Source organism: Orcinus orca, chromosome 7, assembly GCF_937001465.1.
Source record: "Orcinus orca chromosome 7, mOrcOrc1.1, whole genome shotgun sequence".
Lineage (NCBI taxonomy): Eukaryota > Metazoa > Chordata > Mammalia > Artiodactyla > Delphinidae > Orcinus > Orcinus orca.
This window is the reverse complement of record NC_064565.1, coordinates 91,129,704-91,146,096: the sequence shown is the minus strand read 5'-3', so window position 1 is coordinate 91,146,096 and position 16,393 is coordinate 91,129,704. Positions and strand designations below refer to the sequence as shown.

Genomic DNA, 16,393 nt, shown 5'->3' with positions numbered 1-16,393 from the left:
CTGTATAGCTTTGCTTTTGCCATTTGTCCTAGGGTTCTGACTGTCTGTTTTTGGTTTCTGTTTTTGGGTTTTTTAAGTATAGTTTTTAGTGCTTGTTATCATTGGAGGATTTATTTTTTGGTTTGGTTGCTCTCTTGTTTCTTTCTCTTTTTTTATTACCCTTTTATTTTTTATTTTTAATATTTTTTTATTTTAATAACTTTATTTTATATTCTTTATTTCTTTCTTTTTTTTCTCACTTTTCTCCTGAGCCATGTGGCTGACAGGGTCTTGGTGCTCTGGCCAGTGTCAGGCCTGAGATTCTGAGGTGGGACAGCCAAGTTCAGGACATTGGTCCACCAGAGACCTCCTGGCCTCATGTAACATCAAATGGCAAAAGCTCTCCCAGAGATGTCCATCTCCATGCTAAGACCCAGCTCCACTCAATGACCAGCAAGCTACAGTGCTAGACACCCTATGGCAAACAACTAGCAAGACAGGAACACAACCCCACCCATTAGCAGAGAGGCTGCCTAAAATCATAATAAGGTCACAGACATCCCAAAACACACCACCGGACACGGTCCTGCCCACCAGAAAGACAAGATCCAGCCTCATCCACCAGAACACAGGCACCAGTCCCCTCCATCAGGAAGCCTACAAACCCACTGAACCAAACTTACCCACTGGGAGCAGACACCAAAAACACTGGGAACTACGAACTTGCAGCTTGCAAAACGGAGACCCCAAAACACGGTAAGTTAGGCAAAATAAGAAGACAGAAATACACAGCAGATGAAGGAGCAAGGTAAAAACCCACCAGACCAAACAAATGGAGAGGAAATAGTCAGTCAACCTGAAAAACAATTCAGAGTAATGATAGTAAAGATGATCCAAAATCTTGGATATAGAATGGAGAAAATACAAGAAACGTTTAACAAGGACCTAGAAGAACTAAAGAGCAAACAAACAATGATGAACAACACAGTAAATGAAATTAAAAATTCTCTAGAAGGAATCAATAGCAGAATAACTGAGGCAGAAGAATGCATAAGTGACCTGGAAGATAAAATAGTGGAAATAACTACCGCAGAGAAGAATAAAGAAAAAAAAATAGAATAAAAAGAATTGAGGACAATCTCAGAGACCTCTGGGACAATATTGAACGCACCAACATTTGAATTATAGGGGTCCCAGGAGAAGAAGAGAAACAAAAGGGACTGAGAAAATGTTTGAAGAGATTATAGTGGAAAACTTCCCTAATATGGGTAAGGAAATAGTCAATCAAGTCCAGGAAGCGCAGATAGTCCCATACAGGATAAGTCCAAAGAGAAACACGCCAAGACACATATTAATCAAACTATCAAAAATTAAATACAAAGAAAACATATTAAAAGCAGCAAGGGAAAAGCAACAATTGACATACAAGGGAATCCCCATAAGGTTAACAGCTGATCTTTCAGCAGAAACTCTGCAAGCCAGACGGGAGTGGCAGGACATATTTAAAGTGATGAAAGGGAAAAACCTACAACAAAGATTACTCTAGCCAGCAAGGATCTCATTCAGATTTGATGGAGAAATTAAAACATTTACAGATAAGCAAAAGCTAAGAGAATTCAGCACAACCAAACAAGCTCCACAACAAATGCTAAAGGAACTTCTCTAGGCAGGAAACACAAGAGAAGAAAAAAACTTACAATAACAAACTCAAAACAATTAAGAAAATGGTAATAGGAACATACATATCGATAACTACCTTAAATGTAAAAGGATTAAAGGCTCCCACCAAAAGACACAGACTGGCTGAATGGATACAAAGAGACCCACTTCAGACCTAGGGACACACACAGACTGAAAGTGAGGGGATGGAAAAAGATATTCCACACAAATGGAAATCAAAAGAAAGCTGGAGTAGCCATTCTCATATCAGAGAAAATAGACTTTAAAATAAAGACTATTACAAGAGACAAAGAAGGACACTACATGATGATCAAGGGATCAATCCAAGAAGAAGAGATAACAATTGTAAATATTTATGCACCCAACATAGGAGCACCTCAATACGTAAAGCAAATGCTAACACTCATAAAAGGGAAAATCGACAGTAATAAAATCATAGTAAGGGACTTTCACACCCACTTTCACCAATGGACAGACCATCCAAAATGAAAATAAATAAGGAAACACAAGCTTTAAATGATACATTAAACAAGATGGACTTAATTGATATTTATAGGACATTCCATCTGAAAACAGCAGATTACACTTTCTTCTCAAGTGCTCATGGAACATTCTGCAAGATAGATCATATCTCAGAGTCACAAAGCAAGCCTTGGTAAATTTAAGAAAATTGAAATCATATCAAGTATCTTTTCCGACCACAATGCTATAAGACTAGACATCAATTACAGGAAAAAAATCTGCAAAAAATACAAACACATGGAGGCTAAACAATACACTACTAAATAACCAAGAGATCACTGAAGAAACCAAAGAGGAAATCAAAAAATACCTAGAAACAAATGACAATGAAAATACGATGGCCCAAAACCTATGGAATGCAGCAACAACAGTTCTAAGAGGGAAGTTTATAGCAACACAGTCCTACCTCAAGAAACAAGAAACATCTCAAATAAACAACCTAACCTTACACCTAAAGCAATTAGAGAAAGAAGAACAAAAGACCCCCAAAGTTAGCAGAAGGAAAGAAATCATAAAGATCAGATCAGAAATAAATGAAAAAGAAATGAGGGAAACAATAGCAAAGATCAATAAAACTAAAAGCTCGTTCTTTGAGAAGATAAACAAAATTGATAAACCATTAGCCAGACTCATCAAGAAAATAAGGGAGAAGACTCACATCAATAGAATTAGAAATGAAAAAGGAGAATTAACAGCTTACACTGCAGAAATACAAAGGATCATGAGAGATTACTACAAGCAACTGTATGCCAATAAAATGGACAACCTGGAAGAAATGGACAAATTCTTAGAAAAGCACAACCTTCCGAGACTGAACCAGGAAGAAATAGAAAATATAAACAGACCAATTACAAGCACTGAAATTGAGACTGTGATTAAAAATCTTCCAACAAACAGAAGTCCAGGACCAGATGGCTTCACAGGTGAATTCTATCAAACATTTAGAGAAGCGCTAACACCTATCCTTCTCAAACTCTTCCAAAATGTAGCAGAGGCAGGAACACTCCCAAACGCATTCTACAAGGCCACCATCACCCTGATACCAAAACCAGATAAAGATGTCACAAAGAAAGAAAACTACAGGCCAATATCACTGATGAACATAGATGCAAAAATCCTCAACCAAATACTAGCAAACAGAATCCAACAGCACATTAAAAGTATCATACACCATGATCAAGTGGGGTTTATCCCAGGAATGCAAGGATTCTTCAATATATGCAAATCAATCAATGTGATACACCATATTAACAAACTGAAGGAGAAAAACCATATGATCATCTCAATAGATGCAGAAAAAGCTTTCAACAAATTCAACACCCATTTATGATAAAAACTCTCCAGAAAATAGGCATAGAGGGAACTTACCTCAACATAATAAAGGCTATATATGACAAACCCACAGCCAACATTGTTCTCAAAGGTGAAAAACTGAAAGCATTTCCACTAAGATCAGGAACAAGACAAGGTTGCCCACTCTCACCACTATTATTTAACATAGTTTTGGAAGTTTTAGCCACAGCAATCAGATAAGAAAAAGAAATAAAAGGAATCCAAATTGGAAAAGAAGAAGTAAAACTGTCACTGTTTGCAGATGACATGATACTATACATAGAGAATCCTAAAGATGCTACCAGAAAACTACTAGAGCTAATCAATGAATTTGGTAAAGTAGCAGGATACAAAATTAATGCACAGAAATCTCTTGCATTCCTGTACACTAGTGATGAAAAATCTGAAAGAGAAATTAAGGAAACACTCCCATTTACCACTGCAACAAAAAGAATAAAATAACTAGGAATAAACCTACCTAAGGAGACAAAAGACCTGTATGCATAAAACTATAGGACACTGATGAAAGAAATTAAAGATGATACAAACAGATGGAGAGATAGACCATGTTCTTGGATTGGAAGAATCAACATTGTGAAAATGACTACACTACCCAAAGCAATCTACACATTCAATGCAATCCCTATCATACTACCAATGGCGTTTTTCACAGAACTAGAACAAAAGAATTTCACAATTTGTATGGAAATACAAAAGACCCCAAATAGCCAAAGCAATCTTGAGAAAGAAAAACAGAACTGGAGGAATCAGGCTCCCTGACTTCAGACTATACTACAAAGCTACAGTAATCAAGACAATATGGCACAAAAACAGAAATATAGATCAGTGGAACAGGATAGAAAGCCCAGAGATAAACCCACGCACATATGGTCACCTTATCTTTGATAAAGGAGGTAAGAATATACAATGGAGAAAAGACAGCCTCTTCAATAAGTGGTTCTGGGAAAACTGGACAGCTACATGTAAAAGAATGAAATTAGAACACTCCCTAACACCATTCACAAAAATAAACTCAAAATGGATTAAAGATCTAAATGTAAGTACAAACACTATAATACTCTTAGAGGAAAACACAGGTAGAATGCTCTATGACATAAATCACAGCAAGATCCTTTTGGACCCACCTCCTAGGGAAATGGAAATAAAAACAAAAATAAACGAATGGGACCTAATGAAACTAAATGCTTTTGCACAGCAAAGGAAACCATAAACAAGACGAAAAGACAACCCTTAGAATGGGAGAAAATATTTGCAGACGAAGCAACTGACAGAGGATTAATCTCCAAAGTATACAAGCAACTCATGCAGCTCAATATCAAAAAAACAAACAACCAAATCCAAAAATGGGCTGAAGAGCTAAATAGACATTTCTCCAAAGAAGATATACAGGTTGCCAACAAACACATGAAAGGATGCTCAACATCACTAATCATTAGAGAAATTCAAATCAAAACCATAATGAGGTATCACCTCACACCGGCCAGAATGGCCATCATCAAAAAATCTACAAACAATAAATGCTGGAGAGGGTGTGGAGAAAAGGGAACCCTCTTGCACTGTTGGTGGGAATGTAAATTGATACAGCCACTATGGAGAACAGTACGGAGGTTCCTCAAAAATCTAAACATAGAACTACCATACGACCCAGCAATCCCACTGCTGGGCATATACCCTGAGAAAACCATAATTCAAAAAGAGTCATGTACAACAATGTTTATTGTAGCTCTATTTACAATAGCCAGGACATGAAAGCAACCTAAGTGTCCACTGACAGATGAATGGATAAAGAAGATGTGGCACATATATACAATGGAATATTACTCAGCCATAAAAGGAAACGAAATTGAGTTATTTGTAGTGAGGTGGATGGGCCTAGAGTCTGTCATACAGAGTGAAGCAAGTCAGAAGGAGAAAAATAAATACCGTATGCTAACACATATATATGGAATGTAAAAAAAATAATAATAATAATGGTTCTGAAGAACCTAGGGGCAGGACAGGAATAAAGATGCAGACATAGAGAATGGACTTGAGGACACGGGGAGGGGGAAGGGCAAGCTGGTACGAAGTGAGAGCGTGGCATGGACATATATACACTACCAAATGTAAAATAGATAGCTAGTGAAAGCAGCCGCATAGCACAAAGAGATCATCTCAGTGCTTTGTGTCCACTTAGAGGGGTGGGATAGGGAGGGTGGGAGGGAGACGCAAGAGAGAGGGTATATGGGGATGTATGTATATGTATAGCTGATTCACTTTGTTATACAGCAGAAACTAACACACCATTGTAAAGCAATAATACTCCAATAAAGATGTTAAAAAAAAAAAAAGAATTAAAGTCCAAGAACATCATTTTCATATGTCTTGTATATATGTGTTAAAATTACAAAAGAATGATTAGCAAATGAGGATGTTAGTTCTTTAACAAACCACACGGGTTAAAAGCATTAATGTATCTATATTAAGTATTCCTAAGAAACAATACAATGCTTATCATTGATTTCCCAAAAGTCATCTTCATATTCAGAAAGTCATGCTATCTTAACTACTTTTAATATTTCAAACTGGTCACTGCTTTTAGGTATACATTGTCATATATCTCATTTTAGAAATTTTTAAAGGTATACACCTCGTGATTTTAATTTTCTAACTGTATCTACCATCTTAGGGGCCTAATCTTTTTTTATTGTATTTTTCTTCTCTTTATTAACAGGAAACATTTAGCCCATTTTCTCAATTTCTTAATTCCCCTGGAGAATTAAAACATACAACTTCTAAATATTTCTCTTTTTTATTTTTAACCATTTTTTAAATCGAATTATAGCTAATTTACAAAGTTGCGTTAGCTTCAGCTGTACAGCGAAGTGATTCAGTTATTTATACGTATCTTATATATATGTGTGTGTGTGTGTATATATATATTCTTTTTCAGATTCTTTTTCTATTATAGGTTATTACAAGACATTGAATATAGTTCCCTGTGCTATACAGTAGGTCCTTGTTGTTTATCTATTTTATACATAGTAGTGTGTATATGTTAATCCCAAACTCATACTTTATTTCCCCCTCACCAACCCCCACTATCCCCTCTGCTAACCATAAGTTTGTTTTCTATGTCCGTGAGTCTATTTCTGTTTTGTAAGTTCATTTATATCATTTTTTTTAGATTTCACATATAAGTGACATTATATTATATTTGTCTTTGTCTGACTTACTTCACTTAATATAATAATCTCTAGGTCCATCCATGTTGCTGCAAATGGCATTATTTCATTCTTTACTATGGCTAATATTCCATTGTATATACGTACCACATCTTCTTTATCCATTCATCTGTCAATGGACACTTAGGTTGTTTCCATGTCTTGGCTATTGTAAATTGTGCTGCTATGAACATTGGGGTGCATGTATCTTTGTGAATTACAGTTTTCTTTGGATACGTATTCAGGAGTGGGATTGCAGGATCATATGGTAACTATTTTTAGTTTTTAAAAGAACCTCCATACTGTTCCGTAGTGGCTGCACCAATTTACACTTAGGGGTTTAACCTTAAATTGCAGAAATTAAGGTATATCCCCCATCCTACTAAATAATGTAGGTTTCTCAACGTCTCTAACCAATTTAGTAATTAAAGTTCATATTGCAAAATCTAGGAATGAAAAGACTCAAGATCATTGTACAAATCTCTTCATTCCTACATCTTTTCCTTGGGCTGCTACTTAAGTTAGTAAATGACAGAAAGTAGACTTTTCCTCAACATACTTTTTTTTAAATCACAACGCTTCTACTCCAATACTGCCAAACAATAAGAAGTAAAGCAATTTTTACAATTTTATTTTATTTCAATTATAGTTATATCAAGTGACTTTTGTTTTACCTGAAATAAGCAAATAACTACATCAGGGCAGTATTTCATTAGTCATGACTAGCAAGGGCACAATGTTAGTACTATTTGATAAGTAGTCCAAAATAAAAACTGCTTACAGAATATGAAATTTTTTCCTAAAATATGACTATAATGAATTTAACACTTTCATTTTAGCCCCCCAAAAAGCCATTTAAATTGATTTCAAATCCTTCTTTGTGCCTTTCATTCCAGTTAACACTAAATTAGCCAGTTTCTCGCAAAATAAAAGTTATAGAATCTGCAAGAATGTTGTAGTACTTACATCAGGGCAGCAAAACGAAGTTTGCCAGCTCAGTGTGCAACCAGATTTATGTAGGAAGAGCATATATGTTAAGGGACAGAAAGATAATAGTTCCCATTTTCCTAAGCTGTAGGTTTACAAGTTCTATTACAGGGTCTGCCAAACTCTGCACTATTGACATTTTAGGCTGAGTACATCTTTGATGTGGGTTGGGGTTGGGGGCTGTCCTGTACACAGTGGTATGTTTGGCAGCATCCCTGGCCTCTACCCACGAGATGCCAGTAGCATCCCATCCCCAACTCGACATCCAAAAATATCTCCCGACATTGTTAAATGTCCCCTGGGGAATGTAAAACTGTCCATGGTTGAGAACCCTTGATCTATATGTTCAGTAGATATAAGAATATACATAGATTCCTCTAGATGTGTTGCCTTTACACAAAATTTAACCTTAATTTCAAAGCTCACTGTCAATTGGCACCAAAGCCCTTGAAACAAAACAACAGGAAGCAACCAGTACCATCAGAAAAGGGGAGTATGGTTCTCTCAAAAGTTAAAGGTTATCCACCTGATAAGAAGCAAATTCTTAAAAATTTGTACCCATAAAAATCCCCCCAAATTAAACTATAGGCTTAAATCTGTTAAATGAGCTCATATGTATTCTTCAAAAAAAAAAAAATGAAGAAAGAAATACTGCAACTATCTGCACACTCCAGAAATTTGATCTTTTAAAAGGTTGCCTAATGTTGGGGTTTTTTTTCCTTCCAAAGTGGCAGCTTCTTATTATCTTTTGAAATGTCATTCGGTGACTCAAAAGAAAACAACTGTAATTTAAACAGCAAGAAATGAGGGGGAATAAGTCTGTATGTGGCCCCTGTTTGGAAGTTACTAAGCTGTCTTTCCATGATTTTAATGTAATCTGCTTTCTCCAGGGGTGTAAACCCCAGGTCTCTAAATATCATTTATATGTTGGTGGCTCCCACATTTCCATCGTAACCTGACCTGCCCCTGAGGCCAGGGCCAACTCGCCCATCGACTTATCTGTATGATGACCAACTGTCCACTTGAAGGGGACAGGTTCAGTTTTCTCTTAGCCTCCTTTCCTCCCCAGCCTTTCCCATATTGGGAAATAGTAGCACTATTCCCCAGGAAAAAGCCTTATTGTCATTCTTGACTCCTATATTAATTTCCTATTACTGCTGTAACAAATATCTATGATTTTGTGACTTAAGACAATACAAATAATTTTCTTACACTTCTGGAGGTCAAAAGTCCAAAATCAAAGTCTAGAGCCTAAACTGAAGGTGTCAGCAGGGCAGTTTCTCTGGGGGGGCTCTAGGAGAAAATCTGTTTCCTTACCTTTTCCCGCTCCTAGAGGCTGCCTGTATTCCGTGGCTTGTGGATTGTACACAAATATTGAAGAAGTCTATTCTAGCAGACCCAACCTGACTGAAAATCCAGATATAGAAATGTTTACAGACAGGAGAAGCTTCGTAGACCAGGGACTCTGAAAGGCTGAGTATGTAGTAGTAATTCATCAGGAAGCCTAGAAGTGGAAGCCCTCCTTCTGGGTACATCTGTCCAAGAGGCAGAGCTCATAGCCCTCAAGAGGGCCCTGCGCCTTGCGGCTAAATAAAAGGTCACCATTTATACTGATTCTAAGTATGCCTTCTCTGTCGTGCATGCACATGGGGCCATATGGGAAGAGAGGGGTCTAACTAACATCAAGAAGAAAAGAAGTTAAACACGCGGAGGAGACACTGGCCTGATTAGGCTCTGTTATAATGATGGAAGAAGTAGCCATAGTACATTGCCTGGGCCCCCAAAAGACTGATAGTTATATAGCTAAAGGAAATAATCTGGCTGATCAGGGCACAAAACAGGCAGCCAGACCAAAAATCCCCATCCTAAGGCCCTAGCACTCATTCCACGTGTGGACCTATCCCTGTTTAAACCTCAGTGTTGGGAAATGGATCTAGAGAAAGCAGACGAAGGGGAATTTCACGCTGACTTGAGACTTAGATGATCAGTACCAAACAACCAAAGAAGGCTGGATTTATAATGAACAGGGACTAGTGCTTATACCTGAGCATTTAATGGAAAGAGTTATTACCCATCTACATCAAGGAAACCATTAGGGGCGTGACCTAACCAATCACTGGCTACAGAAGTTTATTTTTTGGTCCACAAATGCAAAGGACCAACGAAAGGGTAATACAAAATTGCCTGATCCGGCCAGAAACAATCCAAAAAGCAGTCCGCCCCCAGTAATAAAAGGGGTGCAAAACCAAGGGACAGAACCAGGAGATGGTTGGCAAATAGACTTGACTGTTATGCCCAAAGCCATGAGAAATTACAGATGTTTGCTGGTATTTGTAGACACCTTCACAGGACTCATTAAATTTTGTAATTGTTGTCTGTCTCATATATTTAAAAGGCCTCCCCACACGCATGATGATTGCCTAAGACTTAAGAGTTCAAGGTGGGACTTGTGAATATTTACAATTAAGTGCAAAACACTTTCATTCCTCTTATGAAAATCCATGCTCCTAATCAGCAGGAAGCGCCTAGAGTGATATCACCCTATTTCCTTCAAGATTGAGGAATGTGTAAAGAAATAGGGAGAAATTGAAACAGCACATAAAACACTGACCAGCTTAAAATGGCTTTGCTTCCTTAAAACAGGTTGTTGATTGTTTAAACCTGTAGTTATTTTACAGAGACAGCACTGTGCATGTGCAAGACGGGAACCCACGGCTCCAGGATGACCCCGGAACGAAGAATCTTGAGTTTGCAAAACTCAAAGAATAGAAATGTTGCCACTGGAGTCCTTTACAAAGTGAGAAGTCCTTCAAGAAGGAAAATCGGCTTCCGGATGGACTGATTTGAGACTAGCCAATCAGCTTTTGCCAAGTTCGCCCTTAAATTTTGCCCTGAACCCTGGATGGGAGACACAGATTTGAGTCCTGCTTTCTGTCCCCTTGCTGGTCAACCTCGCAATAAAGCTCTTTCTTTCCTCCAAAGCCAGCGCCATAGTACTGGCTTCTGTACACGTCGGGCAGCCGGCTTGGTAACAATCCTTCCTCGCATCTCTCCAACCTCTGTTTCCGTCATGACATCTCCTTCTCTGACTCTGACTGCTGTAAGGACCCTGTGATGACACTGCCCACTCAAATATTCCAGGATAAACTCCCCATCTCAAGATCTTTAACTTAATCACATCTACAAAGTCTATTCTGCCATGTGAAATATTGTGATTTATAAGAAATATGTATATTTGGTCAGATGACCAAAATATATTTTCATATATATTTGATCTTCATCCACAGTTCCTGGCTCACAGCTCCCTGGGAATTTCCTGGGCAATAAGAGCAATAGGAGAACATTTTGTCATAATATTTGGTCTCTGTCCTTAGTTCCTGAAAGTACTTCAGAGCCATAAAGGTGTCCTGTTATTCATAACAAGCCCTTTTTCACCACAACTAAGTTTTTGTTAATGAGATGACTTTTGGAAAGCACCTAAGGTTGGGGGCTGGCTGCTGGGGAACCAACCTTGAAGGGAGAGTTGGAACTTTCAGTTCCCCCCTTTGACCTCTGGGGAAGGGAGAGAGGCTGGAGGTTCAATGGCCAATGATTTGATCAACAAGTCCTATGCAATGAAGCCTCCATAAAAACAACAGGAAAAGGAGGTTCAGAGAGCTTCTGGGTTGGTGAACACATGGAGATTCGGGGAGAGTGGTGTGCTCGGAGAGGGCATAAAGGCTCTACACCCTTTCCCCATACCTTGCCCTCTGTATCTCTTCTGTGTAGCTGTTCCTGAGTTGTATGCTTTTATAATAAACCAGTGATCTAGTAAGCAAAATGTCTCTCTGAGTTCTGTGAGTTGCTCTAAGCAAATTAATAGAACCCAAGGAGGAGGTCATGGGAACCTCTTTTTTTTTTTTTTTTTTTTTTTGCGGTACACGGGCCTCTCACTGTTGTGGCCTCTCCCGTTGTGGAGCACAGGCTCCGGACACGCAGGCTCAGCAGCCATGGCTCACGGGCCCAGTCACTCCACGGCATGTGGGATCCTCCCGGACTGGGGCACGAACCCGTGTCCCCTGCATCGGCAGGCGGACTCTCAACCACTGCACCACCAGGGAAGCCCTGGGAACCTCTTATTTATAGCCAGTCAGTCAGAAGCACAGGTGATAACCTGGGTTTGCAACTGGCATCTGAAGTGGGGGGGAGAGGGGCAGTCCTTTAGGACCGAGCCCTTAGCTTGTGGGATCTGACACTAACTCCAGGTAAATAATGTCAGAACTGAGTTGCAGTCTCAGATACCCTGCTGGTGTCCTGAGAATTGCTTGCTGCTTTGGGAAACCTCCTCCACACATTAGAATCTGGTGATCAGAACCACCTTTTACCACCACGTAAGGTAACATATTCACAGTTTCTGGGATTAGGATGTGGACATCTTTGGGAGGCCATCATTCTGTCTGCCATGATTCCTCTCCTTTTCTAACTCACCCATCCCACCACATCATCAACAATCTGGAGGCTCCACCCCTAAAACATACCCCAAACCAACTACTTCCCTGTAATTCCTCTGCTACCATCAGTGCAGGGCCACACAGACTCTGCCCTGGACAACTGTGAGCATCTCTTAACTGGTCCCCTTGCTGCCACTCTTGCCCCTCTGCAGTCCGTCTATAAAGCTGCCAGAATGATCTTCTTAAAATATAAATCATGTAATGTGATTGCCTTGTTTAAAACTCATCAGTGGTTTCCCACTACAACCGGAACAAAATTCTAATAGATACTTCATCCTCTGGTCCCTTCTCACCTTTAAAATATAATAGAGCCTTTCCGTTTGGCGGCAGCCATCAGGTGAGCCGAGATGGGCGCTTACAAGTACATCCAGGAGCTATGGAGGAAGAAGCAGTCGGACGTGATGCGCTTTCTGCTCAGGGTGCGCTGCTGGCAGTACCGCCAGCTCTCGGCGCTGCACCGGGCCCTGCGCCCCACCCGGCCCGACAAGGTGCGCAGGCTGGGCTACAAGGCCAAGCAAGGTTATGTGATATATCGCGTTCGCGTGCGCCGCGGAGGCCGCAAACGCCCGGTCCCGAAGGGCGCCACCTACGGCAAGCCCATCCACCATGGCGTCAACCAGCTCAAGTTTGCCCGGAGCCTTCAGTCTGTTGCCGAGGAGCGAGCGGGACGCCACTGTGGGGCCCTGAGGGTCCTGAATTCTTACTGGGTGGGTGAAGAGTCTACGTACAAACTTTTTGAGGTTATCCTCATTGATCCCTTCCATAAAGCTATCAGAAGAAACCCTGACACCCAGTGGACCACCAAACCAGTCCACAAGCACAGGGAGATGCGGGGGCTGACGTCTGCAGGCAGGAAGAGCCGCGGCCTCGGCAAGGGCCACAAGTTCCACCACACGATCGGTGGTTCTCGCCGCGCAGCCTGGAGAAGGCGCCATATCTCCAGCTCCACCGCTACTGCTAATATAAGTAATGTTTGTAAAATTCTTACCTAATAAACAGTTTAGGACATCCACGTCTGCTTAAAAGTGGTTTTTAATCTGTCTGTTAAAACTAGTTGTCTGCAGATTGCTTCATTGAATGCATTGTCAAATTCTGAAAGGTAAAGTGCAATAATGTTTGAAGATTTTAAGTGATGGTGTGTCTTGTTTCTAATAAGGGAAAAATGCCTTTGTTTTTTGCTTTATTAGGCAGTTGATATGTCCGTGTTTAAAATGCTGTCTGGCAACAATAGATGTAAAATTCTGTAAAAGAGGAGTGCAGAAACTAGCCATGTAGATTTGTTGGTGCATGTGATGAAACCTACAGCTTTATTGGGGTGAAGCAATGCTCTGCTGGTTTACTCTAAAGTGGCTGTTTTATGGAGTTTGGCAAGGACAAACTTTAAATTGGGTTTTCCTTGGAAATGTAAAGGATGTCGTGATCCCTTATCATGATCATAATGCCGAAAAATAAAGTTGACTAGGGCCCACGTTTTTAGACTTAATGTGCTATTCCATATATGTAACTGCTGCTGCCAAAAGGCGGAAAGTAAAGGAATACCACCATCTTTTAAGAGAATTGAATAAACCTGTTGCAAGATGCTTCTCTTACAAATTGAAACAAATCCTGGTTAACCTAAATTAAATTGCCTTGGCCTCGATGGTACCACTGAAGTTCCCATAAAAGGTGGGAGCTCCTGGTTCAGTCCCGTGACTGACCTGTAGAATACTTAACTTCATGCAAAATAGTCATGGTATTTACACTAGTGTATATTGAAACTGATGGAAATTGAACATTGGGTATATGAGGAGGGAGTTTTTAACCCTGAGGTTTGTAAGCTAGTGATGCTAGGATTGGGAAATTGGTGTTCATAAGGTCCCTTTCAAGTGTGGGAGGATAGAAGGGGCTTGGATCAAATTTTTAAATGTTTTATTTTTAGTATTAGTTTGTGACCCATTATGAAATGTAAGCCACCTCGGGGGAAATTGGGTTGGTTTTATTTAAACGTAACATTGCTAAGTCTAATCAGTGTTATCTTGGGTCAAGCCACTTTATCCATTCCCATAAGGCTACTAAGAAGAGTCGTGTAGTTGGTGTCAATACAAGTTCAGTTGGTTTCCGAAAAAAAAAATAATAATAATAATAATAATAATAGAGAAGAAATAATGCAATTTTTTTCCTTCACAAAATTTCTCTCCATCCCTCACTTCCATGGCCTTATATGCTGACAGCAGCTCTTAGCAGCTCATCAAAGGGAGGTACATGTGTTTGAGCTGTCCTTCTGGGTCTCCCCAGACGTAGAAGACAGCAAATTACCATATAATTCTAAACCTATGCCCTCCCTCTCCAAGTCTGTTTTAACTGTACATTCCTGCTAAAACTACCAGAAAAGTTAAAATATATAAGAAATGAAAATCAAGAGATAGAGGGAAGAAAGGAAGGAACACAACACAGTATAATATATTCTTCACATTTCGTAACAGGCAGACAAAAGATGTCTTAGATTGATGGATCTAAAAATAGTGCAGATAAATTATTTAACATTAAGAGAGCTAAAAATAAAAGCTTTTTTATTCCTTCGGGGAATGATGAGAGAGAGACTTACACTTTTCATTTTATTTTTTGTGAACTCTGAATTCTTTGACCATGTAAATAAATATAGTAAAGCAGCTACTAATTTTGCACAAATATTTACACTAATTTTACCCATGAGGCTGTGCATGTTTATATATGCACATTGGTCATCCGTTTTTCACCTACTGTAACATTTCTTCCCTCTGATTCCCAACACTGTTCTTTGGAATTCCCCCACCGGAAACCGTCCCACCAAGGACTTCTTGCTAATAAATCAAAGGGCACTATGACCCCACTAGCAACCTCTCTGTGGAAAATTGTTCCCTAGGCCCTCTTCTGCCTCTATTTCCCAAAAGCTCTTTCCTCCCTGAATCACCTCACACCAACTACTTCTGGAGCCAGCTATTCTTCTCACACTTTCAAATAATGAGTCTACACTTTATAATTCCTAGTCTTTTTCCAACGTGCCAGACTCTCAGGAAGCTGCTACTCCAAAAATGCAGGCATTGCTTGGAATAATAAACAATCCCTAATTCAACCACCAGTGTACGTATTTCATTGCCTCTTATGAACGCCCAGTCACCTCTCACTGGAGGATATTTCACAGAATTTTAGGATCAATAAAGGGTTGGAGAGAACAAACTCACCCACATCAAAATAGCCTGAGATATAAAAATGCAAACCACTGGACCCCATACAGACCTACTAACTCAAAATGTTTTCAACAACCTCCCCAGGTAGTTCCCATGCACACAAAAGTTTGAGATTCCCCAAATCAACCCAATCTAATTATTTCTGAAATGAAGAAAGTTAAATCCAGAGAGTAAATGACTTGTCCAAAATTGCCCACTTAATATGCAACCAATTCATTATTCTAGTCATACATATTCTGGTACCCTTTTAAAGGAACCTGTGAGATAAAACATGCACTAGAAAGAAACTACCTCAACATAATAAAAGCCACATAAGAAAAACCCACAGCTAACATCATACTCAATTAAGAAAAACTGAAAGCTTTTCCTCTAAGACCAGGAACAAGACAAACATGCCCACTTTTGCCACTTCTACTCAACATAGTACTGGAAGTCCTAGCCGGAACAATTAGGCAAGAAAAAGAAATAAAAGGCATGAAAACTGGGGGGGTGGGGGGGAAGAAAGACATAAAATTATCACGGTTTATAGATGACAGGATCTTATATAAAGAAACCCTAAAGATTCCACTAAAAAAAAATCCTATTAGAACTAATAAATGAATTCAGCAAAGTTGAAGGATATAAAAAGCAACACGGAAAACTTAGTTTCATTTTTATACACTAACAATGCAAAATCGTAAAAGGAAATAAAGACAGCAATTCTATTTACAATAGCATCAAAAAGAAAAAGTACTTAGGAATAAACTTAACCAAGAAGGTGAAAGACTTGAACTCTGAAACTCTAAAACATTGATAAAAGAAATTAAATAAAACACAAATAAATGGAAAGACACCCCATATTCATGGACTGGAAGATGTCAGTACTACCCAAAGTAGTATTGTTAAGATGTCAGTACTACCCAAAGCAATCTACAGATTCAGTGCAATCCCTGAATTAAAATCCCAATGATATTTTTGCATGAATTGAAAAATC

At 39.2% G+C, this 16,393-nt stretch overlaps 1 protein-coding gene and 1 pseudogene across 3 annotated transcripts in view; one reads left to right on the top strand and one right to left on the bottom strand.

Annotated features, from left to right (window-relative positions):
• Window positions 1-16,393, bottom strand: part of ADAM23 (ADAM metallopeptidase domain 23) — a 163,790-nt gene that overhangs the window by 131,979 nt on the left and 15,418 nt on the right. The gene's annotated exons all lie outside the window — the stretch shown is intronic.
• On the top strand, window positions 12,521-13,190 carry LOC101289998 (60S ribosomal protein L15-like; annotated as a pseudogene).